This window comes from Aptenodytes patagonicus, chromosome W, assembly GCF_965638725.1.
Source record: "Aptenodytes patagonicus chromosome W, bAptPat1.pri.cur, whole genome shotgun sequence".
In the NCBI taxonomy this organism is placed as follows: domain Eukaryota; kingdom Metazoa; phylum Chordata; class Aves; order Sphenisciformes; family Spheniscidae; genus Aptenodytes; species Aptenodytes patagonicus.
In genome coordinates, this window is record NC_134981.1 from 18,636,023 (window position 1) to 18,660,494 (window position 24,472).

General features: G+C 43.5%; 1 long non-coding RNA gene across 1 annotated transcript in view; it reads right to left on the minus strand.

The window, feature by feature from the left end:
- Positions 1 to 307: 307 nt before the first annotated feature.
- Positions 308 to 24,472, minus strand: part of LOC143171970 (uncharacterized) — a 47,553-nt gene continuing 23,388 nt past the window's right edge. Inside the window, exons 3-4 of the long non-coding RNA XR_012997252.1 lie at positions 20,172 to 20,303; positions 308 to 978 (exon numbers count right to left, since the gene is read on the minus strand). This is a non-coding gene — a long non-coding RNA (uncharacterized LOC143171970). The remainder of the gene's footprint in view (positions 979 to 20,171; positions 20,304 to 24,472) is intronic.

Below are 24,472 nucleotides of genomic sequence, written 5' to 3' on the forward strand. Positions count from 1 at the left end.
GACTTGTTTGGTATCGCATTTCCTTTCATCTAATCAGAAAGTGTTTAACCCATTCACCTATGAAAGCAACATGAAAGTTTCATTTGACTACAAATCAGATGCCAGGTCTATCACACAAACACAAAATAATAATCCATCTCTGCTTCATAGGAAACTTCCTCATAGAAAAATTAATCTTAATGAAAATAAAGACTTCTGATAACGGAGAACAGTTCACACTAACTGGAAAATAAATAATGTTAATGAATAAGGATTGAAATGGATTTTTTAAAAAAACCCTTTTTCTTTTACAGTTAAAATAAAAGCTCATTAATTACTGGGAAAATGTAGACATTGACTTGTAAAATTATGAAATACAGTAACATGAAAGCAGTTGTTAGAATGTAGTTAAGCATGTTAACATTACATTTGTTCATAAAATTTTTTAAAATCAACTCTTGGCTTTCTTCTCCAAAATTATGGATGAAAGAACAACTCAGGTCATTGCTTTTTCAATTTACAAAAGAAAAATAACTTCAATTCTTTTTCTTTTGTAGGCTCCCCCACTGCTTAAAAAACAAAACCAAAGCAAACCCAACACAATAAATAACACTATTTCTTAAAACAGTATGGCAACCCATAAGGCTGCCCTATCGGGCTCTGATAAAAAGAGTTTCATCAGGAGTTGTAGGACAATTCTCCTTCTCAGTAACAGTCTCTACTGTGCCTGAAGCAGAAACAATCACTACTGTTTTAGCTGCTGAAAGAGCTTTCTCCTTCTCTGCGATGGCAGCACAGACTACCACAATTTCATCAGTTTCAAAGTCATAGTCTGGAATTGATTCTTGTGCAAACTTTCTCTTTTACCAGTGCTTGCACTGCTTCAGTCTTTGTTGCCTTCTGCTGTTCATGTAGTTTTCTTGCCCAGGAAAGGTCCTCTTTCCATACTTCAGAGTTCATTGGAAAGATACGTAAGGATACCTGGAAACTTCGGACTGCCTAGAAACAGAATAGGGAAAAAACAAGGATTGGAAACTTTAAAGCCTACATATTTCATAACATAAATTAACAGAAAAAAAATTATGTACGTCATTCAAGCAAAGACAAAATGATTTTAACTCCAATCTGTCTTTAGTGGAACAATCCTCCCTCAGCTGTAAGTTCAGTAGCAGCATTACCCCCAAACAACTGTGCATACAAGTGTCTGAAAGTACGAAGAATGCATGAACAAATCGGGTACCTGGCTACAAAGGCACAATTAAGAGTCCACATGTCAAAAATATTGTAATTAAAAGGGTAAAAGCCAAAATCATTTTTGTTTTGATGGTTTTCTATCCCCACTTTTCTCCTATCATCAGATGTATGGGAAGGCAAGAGCAGACAGATATGGTTTAAAGAAAAATAGAAAAGGGATGACTGGGATTTAAAGTATCACTAATACTGCTCCTTTTAAATTAGCATGTAGTCATTTCATATACAGACCTAGTAATACAGTAATCCTAGCCCCATGATAAGCAGTTTCTGTAACAGGTTTGTGGTTGCAAACACACCAGTTCAGGCAAAAGCACACAAATAAACTCCCAACTTGGAGAGGTGCTCTAAGAATGAACTCCTATAATCTTATAAACCATGCAGTATTAATACAATTATTTAAGTATAACTGATACTATCTTTCAGTTCAATTGGGAAAAGTTCTGCAAATACAAATACTCAAACAAAAGTTGTTAAATATAAAAAAATTTGACCATCTAATCCAGTAGATGTGATATTCGTCAATAAGAAGAAATTGCTACAATACTGGAAAAATGCTAGCCCAAAAAGTACAACTGTGTAGGATTTATAGTTATATTAACATCAAAAAGGTCAAGACCAACCTTATCTACTCAAACTTATGTGTATGTGCACAGAGGCATGTGTGTATTTCACATTTATGACTGCATGGTCAGTTATGGAAGTTGCCACCTGAGTGACCAAACTCTTGCATGATGTACAGAAGCCTTCCTGTGGGGTGGAAAATCAGTGATGATACGGATTTGGATTATATATGGGAAGAGTTCTAGCAACTTGCATATAAAGACTTTAAAGACATGAACAACTATCGAATGCCATATTCTATTGTAATTTATAAATACTCAAAGCATGCAAATGAATTTGAAAAAATCACAACTTTTCATCTGCATTGACAGAAACTGCCAATCCATCCTTCTGCTGGCGCAGATTAATATATGAACTCCATATGACATGAACTCAGCAGACAAGATACAAATCAGATTTAAGAAATGCTGATTATGCTATCAGTATTACTGCTGTTGTAATAGGCAGCCTTTCAGCTCCAGGAAAAAAAAAAAACAAACCAACAAACTTTATTATTGGTCCCCAGCCAGCTCTGAAGTATAGGAGCATGCTGAACTTTAAACAGAAGGAGGAGTGCAGTTTAATTCTTGCAAAATAGTGTCATTTTATTCAACTTTGCTAGCTTTTAATTTCTAGAGATAGATAAGCTACAAGTAACGCTAAATGCTCTTTTTTTGTTTATATTTTGTTTTCATCAGAAATACAAACACCATCTGCTTTTAAGCTTTCCATGGAAGAGGCCTCCTAATTAAAACCTGTCTATATCATTATGTTCATGCACATTAAACACAGTAATCAAATATAGATTAATCTAAGACAACATTTAATAAGCTGAGAAGCTGTCTTGATTCATACAATACCGCATAAAACAATCATCTTTGTAAATCTATTAGAAAAAAGATTTTGCATGTGACATTATTATAAATAAAAAAAATAAAATAAATTTTAAGTGGTGTAAAAGATCAGAGGGATTAGTTTTAAAGCAGCAATGTAATACTGAAAAATGCAGAATTGTTATCCACATAAAATTTCATGTTGCCACTGTAACTGCTTCCACAGTCATTAATTTCTATTAAGACAAAAAAAAAAGAAAATAACAGTGCTACTTTTTAATTCTCCTGCTGATAGAGATGTAAATCTCCTTCTCTTACTCCAGCTGCCTGTCTGGCATTATAGGAAGATGTGGTGGCACTAGATAACCTTGATAGTTCTAGCCTCATTTTAATGGGCAGCTGTGGTCTCAGAGACCCTGCATGTAAGGACTACGGGATTTTAAATCAGTAAATATTCACACATTTGCTTTTGCTTCCATAGGAAAGAGTACTATAAAAATCTACTGCAAGACATTCTCACTTGCCAAGTTACAAAATTTGAAGAATTTGTATTTTTAAAATATTTTACATTTCATCTCACTATAGGGTATTCTGTAGCAAACAATCATCCTCTTTCATTTGTCCCATGAGCAGAATCTCTTCTGCTGGTTTGCAGAGCCTTTAAATGTGAAGGGCAGTTTCGATCAGACTACGCTTTATATAACATGTTTTTATAACACATGGACCTAGTAATTGTCACTATACAGTGACCCTCTAAAAAAGGTAAGGAAGCATTTTAAGAGGTTATGCAGCTCATATTTACCCCCAAGGCTTGTAATTAGGCTTTTATGTTACATCTGACAGACACTATCTGACCTATTTTAAAGGATGTCCATCAGTCATGACATATATACATCTGTAAGCAATCTTTTTCAGTATTTAATGATCCTTACATATGGAATTTTTTCCAGCATCCAACACTTTATTGCAGTTTAAGTCTTATTTCTTGTACTACACACAGTGAATACAAATAACTCATTTTTACAGAAACCTTTAGTATATTTAGAGACACTCATTATGGAATTTAGTATATTTAAAGACTCCTCATTACATTTCTTTAAAAAAATAAAAAAATCCAATTCTTTCAGATATTTTCACTCTAGTTTAATAGTTTATATGGTTTAATCTGAATAGTGTCTTCATCTATTTTAACTTTAAACTGTTGGGCTGAACTTTTCTATAAAAGATTTCTGTTCAGATTATTTTTTCTTTTCAATAAAAATTTTCTCACTGAAAATTTCTTTTCAGCAAAAATAATTCTTCTGCCTTCAAGAATGAGGTGAATACTTAATGTTTTGCAGTTCTTAAGTTTATAAAACCATTTCATTCAAAGGCTCTGGTGCTTTCATGTTTTGGAGAAAGGACTTGAAATATAGTAGGCAATTTTCCAGATGTGAAAGACTTTTTGCATTAAACCTATTGGAATTTGGTTAAGTTATAAACCTGTTGAAGTCTTTGTTCCCATTTGGTAGATGTCTGTGAGATGGCAGTAGCTTAATTCTCCTATGCTGGACAGTCGCCACCACAGAGAATTTATGCAGAGCAGATGAGGATGCATCACCCCCAGGGGTGACTCAGCACACATTCTCCCTGCGGTGCAGTGCCTGATGGTTGGCACAAGAGACCAGAGGACATGAGCCTGAACCTGGAAGCATGAGAAGAGAACAGGAATGTAATGGCCTGCGGCAACTGATAGAAAAAAAAAAAAATCTCCTCAGTTTCTTTGGCCCTGGGCACCCATCTCCGTACAGACTAGAGTTTCAGAAAATTTCCATCAGCCACTGTGTCCACTTCAAGTTTCTCTTCAAGGTCTATCTTCCTCACTCCTGCAGCTTCCTTCTTCCTCTTCTTCTGAAGAAGATGAAGTTTCTATTCTCCTCTTCTTCCTTTACACCTCAGTGAGCAAGACACTGCAGCATGCTCCGCAGAAGTCACTAATTCAGTCTGGCTCTACCATGTAGAGATTTGTACACTATGCTCTACTACACATGTGGAAATAGTCCAGATTGATCAAGGGAACAATATATCTATCCCATCCTAGAATTTGACGTATTTAGCCCAGCAAAATAAAGCCTGAATCAATATAAGTACTCTTAACTTGTAAGTCAGGAAAATCCAGGAGGATGGAAGATGTACTTCTCTATTACCAAATTATACTGTTTAAGTTATTACAAGGATTTTCAAAATAATGGTAAAAACAACTTTCTCCCCAAGCCCAGTTTGTCATAAACCCTGCATCTGTTTTACCCAACGCTTTTAATTACAAAGGCTAGACATTGAGAAGATAAACTTAATTGGCATGGTTAAAGCCTCAAAAGTGCTGAGCAACTGAAAAGAGTAACTAACAGGAAGCACCAGCTAGTCAGTCAGGAATGCTAGCAAAAACTAAGTAGCCCTACTAGAAATGTAGCAGAGAGAGCATTTAAACATTTGGAGATGTGCTTGCTCTTCTGCTTTGTTGACTGAAAATAAAAATCAGACAGCTTTGAGTAGAAGGTATATTCATGCATGTCCTGGTTTTGGCAGGGATAGAGTTAATTTCCTTTCTAGTAGCTGGTACAGTGTTTTGGATTTAGGATGAGAACAAAGTTGATAAGGCACCGATGTTTTAGTTGTTGCTAGGTAATGCTTACACTAGCCAAGGACTTTTTAGTTTCCCATGCTCTACTGACTGAGAAGGCTGCAGGTGCACAAGAAGCTGGGAGGGGGCACAGCCAAACTGACCAAAGGGACATTCCATATCATGTGACGTCATGCTTAGTACATAAACTGGGGAAAGCTGGCCGGGGGGGCCGCTGCTCGGGGACTGGCTGGGCATTGGTCGGCAGGTGGTGAGCAACTGCGCTGTGCATCACTTGCTTTGTGTATTATTATTATCATATTATTATTATCATTTTATTTCAATTATTAAACTGTTTTTATCTCAACCCATGACTTTTTCTCACTTGTGCTCTTCCAATTCTCTCCCCCATCCCACCGGGTGGCAGGGAGTGAGCGAGCGGCTGCGTGGTGCTTAGTTGCCGACTGAAGTTAAACCACGACAGTCCTTTTTGGCGCCCAACGTGGGGCTCGAAGGGTTTGAGATAATAACAGATTAACCAGAGTGTTTTAAGGAATTTATATCTGTTAATAGTTGTGGGTCACAATGTTGGTTTCTCTGTTCTCGATATTGATTTGTATAACCTGCATCGTGCTCCTTTTTTTCCTGTACATGTTAAAGATTGGTGTTGGTTTTTGCAGTTTGCTGTGGTCTGCAGTGAATAGTGATGTCTCGCTTGTGAGGTTTGTTTTTAGAACATTGACCTTGACCATAGTGTGGTATGTAGGTTTCGCAATGAAGCCATTACTGTACCACGGATACCATTTCGTGGAGACAACTAGCAATTACAGTAACTTTTCTGAGAGTTTTTTTACAGAGGAAATACAGAATGGCAGTGTCACTACCTTCTTCTATGATGTTTCCTCCTTCATTACAGTAACTTTTCAGTATTTTGAACATCCTTGGGCAGTTAAGATACTTCTATTAATACTTCTTGGGAATATTGTTTCGGTTTTGTCTAAAGCTGGTAAGCAATTTAAGAATATCATCCAGAGATCTGCCCCAAGGCTGAATAGTTATGAGTGGCAGGGTGTGTGGGACAAGATGGGCAAGTACCTAGGCCAATGGGCACCCCCAGTGTTTTGGAACTTCACCCCTGAGGAAGTGCGGAATCCTGAAGAGTTAGTAGAATATTTGGACAAAGTATGCTGTCACCCTGGCAACTCCAGAGAGATGCAGATCATTGCAATGTGCTGGGGCCTGGCCCATGCCTACCGAGCCCTGTTCAACACCATTCAGTACCCTCAAAGGGAAGAGAAGGTCTCTGGCTCTGACAGTAAAACGACACGCCCTGCGGCCACTCCGACCCCAGCGACATGCCGTGCAGCCACTCCGAACCCAGCAACATGCACTGCGGCTACTCAGACCCCAGTGACAGGCCCTGTGGCCACTCAGACCCCGGCGACATGCACTGCGGCCACTCCAACCCCGGCGACATGCACTGCAGCCACTCCAACCCCGGCGACAGGCCCTGTGGCCACTCCAACCCCGGCGACAGGCCCTGCGGCCACTCAGACTCCAGTGACACGCCCTGTGGCTGAGCCAAAGAACCAGCCTGTGCCAGTATCAGTCGCCCCTGTACACAAGAAGAAATCTTGGAAGCGGAAGTCGGCTCGTTTAGTAAGGGAGGAAGAAGCTTCTTCTAGAAGGGAGCCAGAGGAAAAAGTGTACGAGACAGATGACCCTAGAGAAGGGCCATCACGAGAACGGGAGGAGGAGAGCCGGCCGCTGATTGGGGAGGAGGAAGAAGAAGAACTCATAAACGAGGCAGTGACCACCCGATCTCTATCCCTGAGTGAGCTGCAAGATATACGAAAAGATTTCAGCCGTCGTCCAGGTGAGCATATTGTCACCTGGCTGCTCCGATGCTGGGATAATGGGGCCAGTAGCCTGGAATTAGAGGGTAGGGAAGCCAAGCAGCTGGGATCCCTTTCCAGGGAAGGGGGCATTGACAAAGCGATTGGAAAAAAGACACAAGTCCTCAGCCCCTGGAGGCAACTCCTGTCAAGCGTGAAGGAAAGGTATCCCTTCAAGGAAGATGTCATATGTCGCCCAAGCAAGTGGGCCACCATGGAGAAGGGTATCCAGTTTCTGAGAGAATTAGCTGTGCTGGAGGTGATTTATGATGACCTGAACAATGAACAACTATCCAAAGATCCAGACGAAGCCAAGTGCACACGACCCATGTGGCGGAACTTTATAAGGAGCTCACCATCGTCATACACCAATTCATTGGCAGTGATGACCTGGAAAGATGGAGAGTGACAAACAGTGGATGAATTGGCTAGTCAACTCCGGCAATATGAGGAAAGTCTCTCTTCCTCCCTCGTCTCGGCTGTGGAGAAACTGTCCCGGGAGATCCAGCACCTCAGAGAGGATAGGTCCTACTCCTCATCTGTACGGACCAGTATCTCGGCTATTAGGAGTCAGCGTTCTCTTGCTCAAGAGAGAGAATATAAAGGGTACACACCACGGGGCACCCTATGGTTTTACCTGCGTGACCACGGAGAGGACATGAGGAAGTGGGAAGGGAAACCTACTGCAGCCCTAGGGGCACGGGTGTGGGAATGGGAGTCTCACTAACGGACATTCCTGAGTTTGATTTTAATGAGCAAACACTGCACCACCCGGCATAACAAGACTCTTAAGCAGAAAACAACGGAGAAAGGAATGTGCAGCTGGAAGGAGAAAAACAAGATAAAGACCATGAAGGCATTTCGCATGATCAGAAAGAACGGGCCAATCTGCTAGAGGATAGATGCGCGTGAACACAAGGCTGTAACCTATCTGCAAGCTGCAGGTAGCGCGTGTCCATAGCAGTTAACTATATAAGCCCTGTTATAAGTGTAAATAAAGGAGAATGACCATACTCATATTGAGATCTGTCATTACTCCGGAATCGCAACTCCCGCTCCGTCGTCGACACTGAACAAAGGGAAACTCCGACATCTGGTAGCAGAGGATGGTTCGGCGCATATCTTCGAGACTGCGGTAAGAGCAGCGAGAGAAGGGGAGCGGGAGAAAAGCGGCTGGGAGTTGTACTATCCCGATGATCGGAGGGGGATAAGATAACGGAGCAGTCTGGCCAACTGCCTCCCAGTGAGCGACCGCTATCATGGAAACAGAGGCGGCAGCTGTGTTGCTCGTAAGCATCCTCTCCAAGAGAGGGATCGAGACAACGGTAAAACAATTATGTACGTTGATTAGGACAACGTTGGGGACATTTTAAGGACAGTCAAACTATTTTTTCTGACCTTGAGTGGCGAGAGCTTGGCAATACTATGTGGGAGCACACGGGGGATGAAAAGTCAAAGAAGGAGATTAAAACAGTGCGGGAACTATGGAGGTCTGTGTCAGAGACTTTAAAAGCCATGAAAGCTGAAAGAAAGGTGGCTTGTGCAGCCACTCAAATGCTAGCCCCAGAACCCTTGCCTGATAGACCGAAGAATACATCTGGACTGTTTCGGTTCTTTGGGCCGTCTGCAGTCCGAGGTATGTCGGGTACCCCCAAACGAACTGCCTCGGAAGCCAAGTATAGTGTTCTGGGGGGTGACGGCGCTTCTGAACTGCTTGAAACGTACCCTCCGCTTACGGACTGCAAAGATGCAGAAACTAGCGGTAACGGGGCCCCTCTTTCACCTGAGGCGGTCGCGGAAGAGCGACGACCCGGAGAGGAGGAGCGGCTGGTTCCGTTAACCCCTCCGTGGCCAACAGCCCCGCCTCTAGGAGTCTCTTCAGGTGCGTCTACTCCGCCACAGGGTGACAGCAAAGAACAGAGTATGGCTGAGACTAATGAGCTCCTGAAGAAGGTAGTGCAACAGTTACAGGACTTAACAATTACAGCCCAGAGGGGAGGGATGGAGCACCTGTCCGGGGCATCAGGGGAATCCATACCCCCTTGCCTCTCTGGACCACCAGCGACGGTTCAGCCCAGACGCTGGAGCGAAGTGGCTAGAGACGCTATGCTGGACGGGCAGTGGCAAGCGGTATCCAGCTTGGGGGCGAGTGCTTTTCCTGTGCTGCAAGAGAATAACGGCAATAAGTGGGCACCTCACGATTGGAAAATCCTACAGCAAGCAAAAAACACTGTGTCCCAGTATGGGATAAAATCAGAAGCTTCACGTCAAATTGTAATCTGGATTTTTTCGGCTGACCTGATGTGCCCTGCTGACTGCCAAAACCTTATGAGGCTCTTATTGTCACCTACGCAGTATTTGTTGTGGGGGTCGGAATGGTCACGGCGGGCGGCAAGTGCTGCGGCACAGCATCAAACGCAGGGGGATCCCCTCTATGGGATTACCGTGGAAATGATAATGGGGACGGGAAGGTTTAATGATATTAATGCTCAGTTGGTTTTTCCTATTGCTTTGTTGCAGTTGTCTGCCAAACTGGTGCTAGACGCCTTTTTAGCCTTACCCGGTTCGTCCACTCCATCCTTTAGTTCTGTACAGCAAGGTGCCACTGAAGCGTATAGTCATTTTGTCGATCGCTTGTGGGGGGCGATACGTGGGGAAAAAAAAAAAAAAAAAAAAAAAAAAAGAGAGAGAGGAAAAAAAAAAAGAGGAAAAAAAAAAACAAAACCCAACAAACAAAAAAACCAAAAACAAAGAGTGCCTACGGTGTGTACCATGAGTATTGTGTCAGTGTTACCATTGTGATAAGAAGTGGTGGGCCCGGTGCACGCGCGCACAAAGGTGATCTGAAACTTGCTATCTGAAAGAAATAGTGCTGTATAGAATATTAATAACCACTGGACACGAAATACAGTTCACGAAACTGCCAAATTGATTATTGTTTGTATAAAAAATAAAAAAAATAAAAAAATATTAAAAAAAAAAAAATAAAAAAAAAAAAAAAAAAAAAGAAAGGCAATTCGCCTAGAAGAGAAAATGTTGAGCCAGGCAGATGTGATCGTAATTGGGCTAATCTTAATAATCCCAGGGTCGGCAACTATACATCGCATTAACCCAAGGGAAAATATGTGGGTAACCTGGGCAAATAAAACAGGGCAGCCCGCGTTTTGCCTTTCCCTCGCCTCAGCAACTGAGCCGTTTAGGACTTGTTTGTTAGGTATGCCTGGATATAAGGAAGGTGACTTTGCCAGGTTCAGTACTGGCAGTTGTACTAATGTGACTGCAACTAGCAACTGTAGTGCTAGCTTGATAAAAGGATTAAATCACTCGCTACCCTGGAATCCCCAGGAGTTGGAACTATTAGGGTCGATGCGAGTTGGAAATACATCTAAAAATTGGACTCAGACATGTTTTATATTTGGGGGACCCCTACAGACGGGTATCCACTTCTACCAGGCAAGAAATTGGACAGGGTGGACTAATGTCACCTCCCACGCATCTTACTACAAGTATCAGGATGCGGGCGATTTTTGTGGTACCAACGACAGTGGTAATAGCTATGGTTTAGGAGCGGCTGGAGCAGAAACAAAGGGAGGAATAGGGATCTGGAACAATGGTACCCCAAAGGCGTTGCCCCCACAGGTATTTTTAATATGTGGGGACAGGGCCTGGCAGGGTATCCCAGCAAATGCTGTAGGAGGGCCATGCTACTTAGGAAAATTGACCCTGCTGGCCCCGGGAGAAAATTGGTGGAAAACCATAACAAGAAAAGGGCAACAACAAAGACGAAAAAGAGCCGCCACGGGTCTTTCCCCAGACTGTCGTGATGACGTAATTCTGCCTAGCGACACCGAAAAAGTCTTCCTTTCACTATTTATACCAGGCGCTGCAGCTGGGAGGGCCCTAAATGAGGTAGGGAAATTAGCTTGTTGGGCTAAAAAGCAGGCTGATGTGACAACAGAGCTTATTGAAAAATTACTTGCAGATCAGGATACCTTCCATCATGCAATTTTACAGAATAGAGCTGCTATTGACTTTCTGTTATTAGCACAAGGACATGGGTGTGAGGATTTTGAAGGGATGTGTTGTATGAATCTGTCTGACCATGGGGAGTCAATCCACAAACAGCTACAATGGTTAAAGGACCACACCAAGAATATTCAACAAGATCACGGGTTATTCGATACCTGGCTTAAGAATATATTTGGGGAACTGCCATCTTGGATAATAAGTTTAATAAAAGAAAGCTTACGCATTTTAATTGTTATATTAGTAATAAGTATATGCTCTTGTATAATTTTTAGCTGTGTGAAGAAAGCAATTATGAAAATTGTTAATCAAGTCTGGGTTGCTCAAAAACAAGAAGGGGGAATTGTGGAGGAGTGGCTGGTACAGCAGGGGCACGATCTAGTATCCCTGAGCAACCCATGTTTTTAACAGTAGCAGGGATATGCTGACAAAAACGGCTGGTGACCTTGACCATCCTTCCCTGAGCAGAAGAAGGAGCCTCACTACGTGATGAACAACAACAGCGGAACAACACCCAGGATAAGGAGGAGGCACAGATCGGCGAGACCAGCCGGCAGCTACCAATGAGAAGGGTATTGTGAGTGCGTGGACAGCTGTGATTAACCAATTATAGGTTGTTATGAAGAGCGCGCCCAGCCACCCCATCCGTTCCGATGAATGATGGGGGAGTGACCGGGGAGAAAGACCCCCTGGCTGCTGCGTTTGCAGACTTGCGGGTATCAGACAGCTCCTCCTCGTGGCTGGTTAAAAGGACTAGCCAAGCTAAGAGGGATATGTGTAATAGTATTTATATGCATTTTTGTTTTGTGTACCCTGTTTGTTGCAATGTATACGAAAAATGATTGAAAGATCGGTTTCAGCAGTGTTTCTAGTAAAACAAAAAGGGGGAGATGTGGGAATGGGAGTCTCACTAACGGACATTCCTGAGTTTGATTTTAATGAGCAAACACTGCACCACCCGGCATAACAAGACTCTTAAGCAGAAAACAACGGAGAAAGGAATGTGCAGCTGGAAGGAGAAAAACAAGATAAAGACCATGAAGGCATTTCGCATGATCAGAAAGAACGGGCCAATCTGCTAGAGGATAGATGCGCGTGAACACAAGGCTGTAACCTATCTGCAAGCTGCAGGTAGCGCGTGTCCATAGCAGTTAACTATATAAGCCCTGTTATAAGTGTAAATAAAGGAGAATGACCATACTCATATTGAGATCTGTCATTACTCCGGAATCGCAACTCCCGCTCCGTCGTCGACACTGAACAAAGGGAAACTCCGACACACGGGTACGTGAATTGCAAGGGAAAACAATCACAGAAAGAGGTTCTTCCAGGAAAATTGCTGCTCCAGTTTCCAGCGGGCAGTTCCGCAGACAGAGTAGAAGGGCTGATCTTACTCCTGATCTTAATGAAGAAACTTCTGACTCGTATGTACAAGAAATGAGAAATGAGTACTGTGATGAGGATTAGAAGGGCCCTGCCTCCAGCCAGGGGGAGGAAAGGGGCAACCGGGTTTACTGGACTGTGTGGATTCGGTGGCCTGGCACATCAGACCCACAGGAGTATAAGGCTCTAGTAGACACCGGTGCACAATGTACCCTAATGCCATCAAGCTATATAGGGGCAGAACCCATCTGTATTTCTGGGGTGACGGGGGGATCCCAACAACTAACTGTATTGGAAGCCGAAGTAAGTCTAACTGGGACTGGGTGGCAGAAGCACCCCATTGTGACTGGCCCAGATGCTCCGTGCATCCTTAGCATAGACTACCTCAGGAGAGGGTATTTCAAGGACCCAAAAGGGTACTGGTGGGCTTTTGGTATAGCTGCCTTGGAGATGGAGGAAATTAAACAGCTGTCCACCTTGCCTGGTCTCTCGGAGGACCCCTCTGTTGTGGGGTTGCTGAAGGTCGAAGACCAACGGGTGCCAATCGCTACCACCACGGTGCACCGGCGGCAATATCGCACCAACCGAGACTCCTTGATTCCCATCCATGAGCTGATTTGTTGACTGGAGAGCCAAGGAGTGATCAGCAAGTCTCGTTCACCCTTTAACAGTCCCATATGGCCAGTGCGGAAGTCTAATGGAGAGTAGAGACTAACAGTAGACTATCGTGGCCTAAATGAAGTCACGCCACCGCTGAGTGCTGCTGTGCCAGACATGCTAGAACTTCAGTACGAACTGGAGTCAAAGGCAGCCAAGTGGTATGCCACAATTGATATTGCTAATGCGTTTTTCTCAATCCCTTTGGCAGCGGAGTGCAGGCCACAATTTGCTTTCACTTGGAGGGGCGTCCAGTACACCTGGAACCGACTGCCCCAGGGGTGGAAACACAGCCCCACCATTTGCCATGGACTGATCCAGGCTGCACTGGAACAGGGTGGAGCTCCAGAACACCTGCAATACATTGATGACATCATCATGTGGGGCAACACAGCAGGAGAAGTTTTTGAGAAAGGGAAAAAAACAGTCCAAATCCTGCTGAAGGCCGGTTTGGCCATAAAACAAAGTAAGGTCAAGGGACCTGCACAGGAGATGCAATTTTTAGGAGTAAAATGGCAAGATGGACGTCGTCAGATCCCAATGGATGTGATCAACAAAATAACAGCCATGTCTCCACCAACTAGCAAAAAGGAAACACAAGCTTTCTTAGGCGTCGTGGGTTTTTGGAGAATGCATATTCCAAATTACAGTCTGATTGTAAACCCTCTCTATCAAGTCACCCGGAAGAAGAAAGATTTCAAATGGGGCCCTGAGCAACGACAAGCTTTTGAACAAATTAAAGAGGAGACAGTTCATGCAGTAGCCCTGGGGCCAGTCCGGGAAGGACAGGATGTAAAAAATGTGCTCTACACCGCAGCCGGGGAGAACGGCCCTACCTGGAGCCTCTGGCAGAAAGCACCTGGGGAGACTCGAGGTCGACCCCTAGGGTTTTGGAGTCGGGGATACAGAGGATCCGAGGCCCGCTATACTCCAACTGAAAAAGAGATATTAGCAGCATATGAAGGGGTTCGAGCTGCTTCGGAAGTGATCGGCACTGAAGCACAGCCCCTCCTGGCACCCCGACTGCCGGTGCTGGGCTGGATGTTCAGAGGGAGGGTCCCCTGTACACATCATGCAACTGATGCTACATGGAGTAAGTGGGTCGCACTGATCAGACAACGGGTTCGAATAGGAAACCCCAGTCGCCCAGGAATCCTGGAAGTGATCATGGATTGGCCAGAGGGCAAAGATTTTGGAATATCGCCAGAGGAGGAGGTGACGCGTGCTGAGGAGGCCCCAATGTATAATGATCTACCAGAAAATGAGAAGCAATATGCCCTGTTCACTGATGGGTCCTGTCGTCTTGTGGGAAAGCATCGGAGGTGGAAAGCTGCTGTATGGAGTCCCATGCGACAAGTTGCAGAAACTGCTGAAGGAGAAGGTGAATCGAGCCAATTTGCAGAAGTAAAGGCCATCCAGCTGGCTTTAGACATTGCTGACCGAGAAAAGTGGCCAGTGCTCTATCTCTAGACCGACTCCTGGATGGTGGCAAATGCCCTGTGGGGGTGGTTGCAGCAATGGAAGCAGAGCAACTGGCAGCGCAGAGGCAAACCCATCTGGGCTGCCGCATTGTGGCAAGATATTGCTGCCCGGGTGGAGAACCTGGTTGTACAAGTCCGTCACGTAGATGCTCACGTACCCAAGAGTCGGGCCACTGAAGAACATCAAAACAACCAGCAGGTGGATCAGGCTGCTAAGATTTAAGTGGCTCAGGTGGATCTGGACTGGCAACATAAGGGTGAATTATTTCTAGCTCGGTGGGCCCATGATACCTCAGGTCACCAAGGAAGAGATGCAACATACAGATGGGCTCGTGATCGAGGGGTGGACTTGACCATGGACACTATTGCACAGGTTATCCATGAATGCGAAACATGCGCTGCAATCAAGCAAGCCAAGCGGTTAAAGCCTCTCTGGTATGGAGGACGATGGCTGAAATATTCCACCGGATGGCTGGAAACCTATCCCGTGCCCCATGCCACTGCCTGGAACACTATCCTGGGCCTTGAAAAGCAAGTCCTATGGCAACATGGCACCCCAGAAAGAATTGAGTCAGGCAACGGGACTCATTTCCGAAACAACCTCATAGACCCCTGGGCCAAAGAGCATGGCATTGAGTGGGTGTATCACATCCCCTGTCATGCACCAGCCTCTGGGAAAATTGAACGATACAATGGACTGTTAAAGACTACGCTGAGAGCAATGGGTGGCGGGACGTTCAAACATTGGGATACACATTTAGCAAAGGCCACCTGGTTAGTCAACACGAGGGGATCTGCCAATCAAGCAGGCCCTGCCCAGTCAGAACTTTTACGTACTGTAGATGGGAATAAAGTCCCTGTAGTGCACATAAAAAATATGCTGGGGAAGACAGTCTGGGTTATTCCTGCCTCGGGCAAAGGCAAACCCATCCGTGGGATTGCTTTTGCTCAAGGACCTGGGTGCACTTGGTGGATAATGCGGAAGGATGGGGAAGTCCAATGTGTACCTCAAGGGGATTTGATTTTGGGTGAGAATAGCCAATGATCTGAATTATGTGATGTTAAGTACTAATTATAGTTATAATAGTTATACTAATAATACTAATAATGTTATATGCCATACTAATGTTATTACAATACGAATCACCCAGACTGATGAAGAATAACTTCAGTGAAACCGAGCAAAGCACAGTGATGATGGTACCAGAACTGACTTCAACATGAAACAATCCAACACCACATACCATCTCCATTTTTCCTGCCCTGGAAGATTATTATGACAGATGGAGCCTGAAGTCATGGACTAAATGAACTCACCGAACGTTTTAGAGGGATGGCCCACAGACTAAGGGAATGATATCTCTCTCTCTCTCTGTGTGTATATATATATATTAAAAAAAAGGGGGGTGCTGATTAATGAAAATGTACTGGAAAATATGAGACTTGAGCATGACGCAGATGGTATAGAATAAGGGGTGGATATTGTCCTGGTTTCGGCAGGGATAGAGTTAATTTCCTTCCTAGTAGCTGGTACAATGCTGTGTTTTGGATTTAGGATGAGAACAAAGTTGATAACCCACCGATGTTTAAGTTGTTGCTAAGTAATGCTTACACTAGTCAAGGACTTTTCAGCTTCCCATGCTCTACCGACTGAGAAGGCTGGAGGTGCACAAGAAGCTGGGAGGGGGCACAGCCAGGACAACTGACCCAAACTGGCCAAAGGGACATTCCATACCATGTGACATCATGCTCAGTACATAAACTGGGGAAAGCTGGCCGGGGGGGCCACTGCTCGGGGACTGGCTGGGCTTCGGTTGGCGGGTGGTGAGCAATTGTACTGTGCATCACTTGCTTTGTGTATTATTATTATCATTATCATATTATTTTTATTATAATTTTATTTCAATTATTAAACTGTTTTTATCTCAACCCACGAGTTTTTCTCACTTGTGCTCTTCCAATTCTCTCCCCCATCCCACTGCGGGGGCGGGGGAGGAGTGAGCGAGCAGCTGTGTGGTGCTCAGTTGCCGACTGAGGTTAAACCACAACAATAATTCCCATCATTACATAAAAGAACTGACACTATTTCTTTCGAGAGAAATAAAAGGAAAGGGCTGATCTGAGGATTCATATTGTCAAGGCTTGATTCCTTTTACAAAACGTATCACGCTTATAGACTGCTAAACCATTAACTACTTAGTAAAAATACAGCAAACCGCATTCTTCAAAACATCAAACAAGAAGCATGCACAATTGGTTCATATTTATACAAAGTTAACTGGGCAGATGTAATCTTCAATACTTCAGATTTGACATGAAGGCCCCAGCCCACAATGGGGTAAACTTAAGTCACAGAATGGTTGAGGTTGGCAGGGACCTCCAGGGGTCATCTGGGCCAACCCCCTGCTCAAGCAGAGCCACCTGGAGCTGGTTGCCCAGGACCACATCCAGATGGCTTTTGAATATCTCCAAGGTAGGAGACTCAGTCACTTTCAGCTGGTCTTTTTTTTTTTTTTAATGCTGCTTTTGTTTGGGGTTTTTTTTGTTTGTTTTTTAATGAAAGTGTGGGGCTCACTTTGTCTCATGGGAAGAAGATATTGGTGTGAAATTGTTACTGCTTAGGTTGTCATCACCAGTACAGTAAGTCTCACTTATAAAAACAAACATTTGAAATTGAGAGAAATGTATAGTCAGGCTTGCAATATTTCTACACTCACATTGCAGAGTTTACTCAGGTGTGCTCTTGCAAATCAATTTCTAGAATTTAAGGAATTTCTGCCTCTTACTTGGGGCACAGAAATAAAGTTATGCCTGCTTACATTTAAGTATTACTGTTGATTTACCATATTTACTAAATTCCAAAAAAAGAGCAAACAGCTTTTGTAAAAGCTAAATAAAAAGGGGCTAATTTATCTAACTTTCTGTCACAAGTTTGACAAAACCAAAAAAACCCCAAGTCTTTCTTTTCGTTTACAAGAAATGAATATATTTTGCAGCTCATATAATATAGATTAGATTTGTTTGGAAGCTGTATTTTAGACTGGGGAAACTTGAAATGAAAATATAGTAAATTGTTTTCATGTGGGTAGTGAAGACAGACTTGGGGCGGGGCAGATGAAACAAAGAAATAGAAGAAGCTGCTCTTGTGAAGGGTAGTAATTCCCAAATCTCAAACATTACTAAAACCCCTGACATTTATGCTTTATTAACTTTTCTTTGTTAAAAATATAATACAATGAAAAATTAGAAAATATGGTAATGAAAGGCTAATGGGAAGAGTATAATTATGACTTAGATTACTTGGTCAAAAAGCCTCCACAGGTTCAATAGTTATGAAATCATAATCTTTTAAGAGTCCTTAAGAATTGCTTGGTTTAAAAATAAATAGTGAACATTATCTGCAGTTTAGAATAACTCCCCAAGCTCTTCTTTGTACATGAGAACACCTTCATCAGAAGACACTTCAATATGCCTTAAAACACACAGAAAGACAAAAAAAGTAGAAATGCCCAGTGTTAAAGCACTGGAGATGTCAACAGGAGCTTTCCTACCCCTGGGCTCCCTACCCAGATAACAGAGAGACAAAAACATTCAGAGGGCAAACTACCTGGTGGTAACTCCTTTTCCCTCTCTCTTCACAGACAGTAAGGTCAATATAACATAATTACAGGAGCCCCTACAATAGTGTTTTGTTTCAGATTAATAATGTGTTTCGATGCAAATCTCTGATTGTTCCCACTTAAAATGCTTTGGTTTGCATCATGGAATAATCTCAGACTACATAAACTAGATTCCTTTCTGATTAAACTCTACTATGTACTCCAAGAGAGCACCTGAAGTGCTCCAAACAACAGAGCTAGTCTGAAGTAAAACAAAATGAATATAATGTGGACATTGAGTCCCCAGCACTATTAACTCGAGATATCCACTAGTGTGATGTGGCTTGCTAATGTAAATGAAGCTTATAGGATCCGGTGAGCAAACCTGGTGGTATAACTAGTATGGGTATATCAGTATCTATAATTTACATTATTATAACTGTAACATTTTTTATAGAATAAGCAGCATCAGTTACCTAGGATTCTTGCAGGAAATAAAACTTTGAATTTCCTGAGACTAATGCATTTAAAAATCTCAAATAATTTACAGTGACAATTTCAGGCACTTAAGGGGAAAAAAAAATTATAGACTGTAAATCCAGACAGGACAGACCATCTACTCTTACCTTCTACACCACAAAAGCCATGGAATGTCACTAGTTATTTGATGTGACATGATACAGATATGTATGGATTTATATTAAATATTTCATATTATGATACTGTGACAACATAAGGTAGCACACTAAACATCTGCAACACTCAGCTTTTGCCTTATGTTATTCTCATGAGTTTGGGTTTGGTTTTTTTTTAATACTGCTCCTTAGTACATTTTAAAAAGAAACTGGTTTTGCATTATCTGTTAGCCTCACTCAAAAAAACATAATTATTTTTTATTCTTGAAAATGTTCAGTCCAAACATTGTAACTTTGCAAAAATACTCTAAATTAATGACAAAATTATTTGTATCAAACCAGCACACAGCTACTTATATTAGAAATAAAATAAAAACAGTATCTTTTTTTACCTGAGAGTTCATCATGAGTTATTTTTCTAAGGGACTTCTGCGAACGTGCATGAATTAAAAAGTTCGCTCACTATGTTTCCACACTAGCAGAAAACTATTACTTTATATATATTACATTATTTACAGGTGTATAACCTATAGACCAAGGGTGATCCGACATGGGGGAAGAGTCTCCTTTTGCATCGCACCACGTGGCCATACACCACCATGGCATACAGCTGCAGCTAGAGAAAAGATGCACTCCAGCTACTGCAGAGCATCCCAGCCTTTTTGCGCTCTTTTGCGCAAGAGAACCAACTTCACCCATCATTCGGGGTCAAGGAGCCAGAGGAAAGCATGAATGAGTACATATGATTGGCTGCACCTAAAACAGGAGAGTAGGAGACAGGGAAAACAAGATACTAGAATTCTCTTAGAAGTCATGTATAAAACTGAGCCTAAATATCAACTGGGACTTCACAGTACCTTCAGCTTTAAACCATGGTGAGCTTCACTGTAGCAGTACAGTACCCAAAATGTAGTATGTGCAGTTATATCAACATAATCATTCTGTTGCATAAAGCTATCACGTAAATACAGCATATAATACTAAAGGCTTTGAGCTAGGCAGGTCTTCCATAAGCCCAGCAACAAAACCACGCAGGAAGCATTTGTGAAAAACAATAAAGTAGAGGGAATACTGGAGATAAACAACCACCACCACCTTTTTCCTTGCCTTCTTTCAGGTTACATAAGAATATTCAGCTACCTTGATATTTCTGTACTTTCATCCTCTCACACACAATTCAGAGGATACGGTTTACAGTTTTAGCATATTAATGTTGTCCATTTTTCCTACCAGTGCTCTCTCTCCTAACCCAAGCTGGGCACGTCCCAAAGTCTGCCAGGCATCCCAGGAACGTGGGTTTCTCTGGACAACCATTTCTGATGCATGCACTGCTGGGAACATTTCATGTAAAGACATCAGGACCTATGACAAAAATAAGAGTAAGAGTAGTAAGAATAAGCAGAATTGAAAAGAGACTAAAGTTTTCTGGGATTACCCAGGCAACCACCATTGTTTCAACAACTAAGGACAGGTTCATCTCACCTAGCTTTTTCTAGTTTAAAAGTTAGTTGTCTAATCTAAGATAGTCACCAAGACTCGTTCCATAGACCATGGAGAGAAATAGGCATGCTAAAGGACGATTCATCCGAGCTATTAAAGCAACTCTCTCAGAAATAAATGAATTGCTTCTGAGGGTGTCCCTCCCTTCCCTTTCTCCCTCCCTACAAACCCCATACTTTGTAAAAGAGTAATAGAATTGCATTATTACACTAAAGGACAAACACATTGAGAATTAAACACAATAAATAAGCAAGTATTGTTGAGATTGGGTTGTATTTTTTTCTTTTCAATAGAAGACTGGAATCTACCAAATACAGTTAACAGTGCACATGATATAATTCACAGAATCATAGAATATCTCTAGTTGGAAGGGACCCATAAGGATCATCGAGTCCAACTCCCTGCTCCCCACAGGACTACCTAAAACTAAACCACATGACTAAGAGCGTCGTCCAGACACTCCTTGAACTCTGACAGGCTTGGTGCCGTGACCACTTCCCTGGGGAGCCTGTTCCAGTGACCGACCACCCTCTCAGTGAAGAACCTTTTCCTAAGGTCCAATCTGAACTTCCCCTGACGCAGCTTCATTCCATTTCCTCGTGTCCTATCGCTGGTCACCAGAGAGAGGAGATCAGCACCTCCCCCTCCGCTGCCCCCCTTGAGGAAGTTGTAGACTGCGATGAGGTCACCCCTCAGCCTTCTCTTCTCCAAGCTGAACAAAACAAGTGACCTCAGCCGCTCCTCATAAGCCTTGCCCTCGAGATCTTTCACCATCTTGGTCGCCCTCCTCTGGACACACTCTAATAGTTTGATGTCCTCCTTATATTGAGGCACCCAAAACTGCACACAGTACTCGAGGTGGGGCTGCACCAGTGCAGTGCAGAGTGGGACAATCACCTCCCTCGACCGGCTAGCTATGCTGTGCTTGATGCACCCCAGGACACGGCTGGCCCTTTTGGCTGCCAGGGCACACTGTTGACTCATATTCAACTTGCCTTCAACCCAAACCCCCAGATCTCTTTCCACGGGGCTGCTCTCCAGCCTCTCGTCCCCCAATTTGTATGTATAACCAGGATTACCCCGTCCCAGGTGGAGAATCCGGCACTTGTTCCTGTTAAATTTCATACGGTTGGTGATTGCCCAGCTCTCTAGTCTATCCAGATCTCTCTGTAAGGCCTCTCTACCCTCGAGGGAGTCCGCAGCTCCTCCTAGTTTAGTATCATCAGCAAACTTTAGTGTACATTCGATTCCTGCATCCAGATCATTTATAAAAACATTAAAGAGCACTGGCCCTAAAATTGAGCCCTGGGGAACCCCACTGGTGACTGGCCACCAGCCTAATGTAACCCCATTTACTATAACCCTTTGAGCCCGAACCATCAGCCAACTGTTCACCCATCATATTATTGACTTGTCTAGCTGTGTGCTGGACATTTTGTCCAGAAGGATACTGTGAGAGACAGCATCAAAAGCTTTGCTAAAATCCCAAACCCCCACATCTACTGGCTTCCCTTGGTCAACTAGATGGGTGACCTTGTCATAAAAGGAAATTAAGTTGGTTAAGCAGGACTTTCCCCTCGTGAACCCATGCTGGCTATGACCAATGACTGCATTGTCTCTCAAGTGTTTTTCAGTAATTACCAGAATAACCTTCTCCATAATTTTACCAGGCACTGAAGTGAGACTGACAGGCCTGTAATTACCAGGGTCTTCCTTCTTATCCTTCTTGAAAACTGGGACAACATTTGCCGGCTTCCAGTTGACTGGGACCTCTCCAGACTCCCAAGACCGTTGAAAAATAATGGAGAGAGGTCCCGCGATGACATCGGCCAGCTCTTTCAGTACCCTGGGATGAATCCCATCGGGCCCCATAGATTTATGCGCATGCAGCTGGAGCAGCAAGTCTCAAACAAGTTCAGGGTTAGCTGGGAGTTTATCATCCCCCAGTCACGGTCTTCCAACACAGGGCTCTGGGGGTCCCAGGGCCCATCATCAGTTTTGAAGACAGAGGCGAAGGCATTAAATGTCTACGCTTTGTCTACCTCACAAATAGGGACGTGACCGACCTCATCAAGTAACAGACCAATGTTATCTCGGATCCTCCTTTTGCTGTTAACACATTTTAAAAAGCCCTTCTTCTTGTCCTTCACAGTGCTGGCCAGCTTGAACTCTAATCGAGCTTTGGCCGCACGAATTTTCTCCCTACAGTGGCGAACAGAATCTCTGTAGTCCTCCCGTGTCACCTGTCCTTGCTTCCAATGTCCATACGCCTTCCTTTTCTGCCTAAGTTCTAGAAGAAGATCCCTGCTCAGCCAAGCCAGCCTTCTGCCCTGCTTGCTTGACTTCTGACACTTTGGAATTGCCTGCTCCTGCGCTCTTAAGAGATGGCTCTTAAAACGTGACCAGCATTCCTGGACCCCAATACCTTCAAAAGCAGATTCCCAGGGGACCTTACTCTACTAGCTCCTGCAGCAGCCCAAAGTCTGCTCTCCCACATATCCAGGGTCGAAGTTTTGCTGGCAGTTTTTCTCCTATCGCCAGCAATTTGAAACTCAGCTACTTCATGGTCACTGTGACCAAGACAGCCACCAATCACCACTTCATCCATGAGCCCCTCTGTTTACAAACAACAACTAGGAGGGCACCTTTCCTAGTCGGCTCCCTTAGTACCTGCATCAAGAAGTTATTCTCAACATGCTTCAGGAATTTCCTGGACCTGTTTGTGTCTGCTGTATGATATTCCCAGTTGACGTCTGGGATGTTAAAATCACCCATAAGGACAAGGGCAGCTGATCTAGAGATATCCCTTAATTCCTTGTAGAATAATTCATTGGTGTCGTCGTCGTCCTGGCTGGGTGGTCGATAGTAGACTCCCACAACAACATCCGCTTTATTTGCTTTCCCCTTCATCCTTACCCAGAGGCTCTCAACCGTGTCGCCGCCAACTGTAAGTGCCATACAGTCCAACCCCTCCCTTACATACAGCACCACCCCCCTGCCTTGCCTGCCCTGCCTATCCCTCCTGAAGAGCCTATAACTGTCCATCACGGCACCCCAGTCACAGGACTCATCCCACCAGGTTTCGCTTATGCCAATGATGTCGTAGCTCTGGGACTGGGCCAAAGCTTCTAGCTCCTCTTGTTTATTCCTCATGCTGCACACATTAGTATAGAGACATTTCAAATGTGCTCCAGTGTACTCAGCACATCATGGAGCAGACTGAAGGACCTCGCTAGCACACCGTCCCTCAAATATTGGCATGTCATCCCATGGCTTATCACTAGCGAGCCTGGTTTTATCCCTTTCCCCCATTCAAATCTAGTTTAAAGTTCTTTCAGAGCCCTGCTAACTCCTGTGCAAAGATCCTTTTCCCCCCTTTGAGAAAGGTGTACCCCATCTGTCGCCAGCAGACCTAGTGTCGTGTAGACCAACCCGTGATCAAAAAACTCAAAATTCTGCCGGTGACACAATCCCTGTAATTCAGCATGGAAACAGCCCTTAACAATGACTGCTGTATCTATAAGAGTAAGCATTCTACAATAGCAAAGCCTTACTTAGACATGAAGTCACCTACCGGGGGGGGGGGGGGGGCGGGGAGTGGTTTCCTAATGTGGAAATCTCTTTTACTCCGCAGTACAGGTTAGTGTGAGCCTGTTACCATAGTATTCTATTCCTTGCATTGAATCTCCATAACTAAGCCTATAAACCATAGTTAATGACACATAACATGGCTCAAAGCTTGCCTTATTTTTCCAAGACCACCATGAGATTGGCACGTTACCCGAAGACCTGCATCATTCTGAGATAATGATTTCAGACATCTACATGCTATGGTGATAGATACCAGTATAAGAAACAAATGACAACTGCATTCCTACAGTATGATAAGAATGTCAACCACATGAATAAGACTCATGTGTGGGCAACCACTTTCATCCCAACTGACCCGCAAGTACGATGAATAATATTAGAACACATTAGGACTATTGCTGAAGTGCAAAAAGCAGTTATTTAACCTTACTGTCCTATGA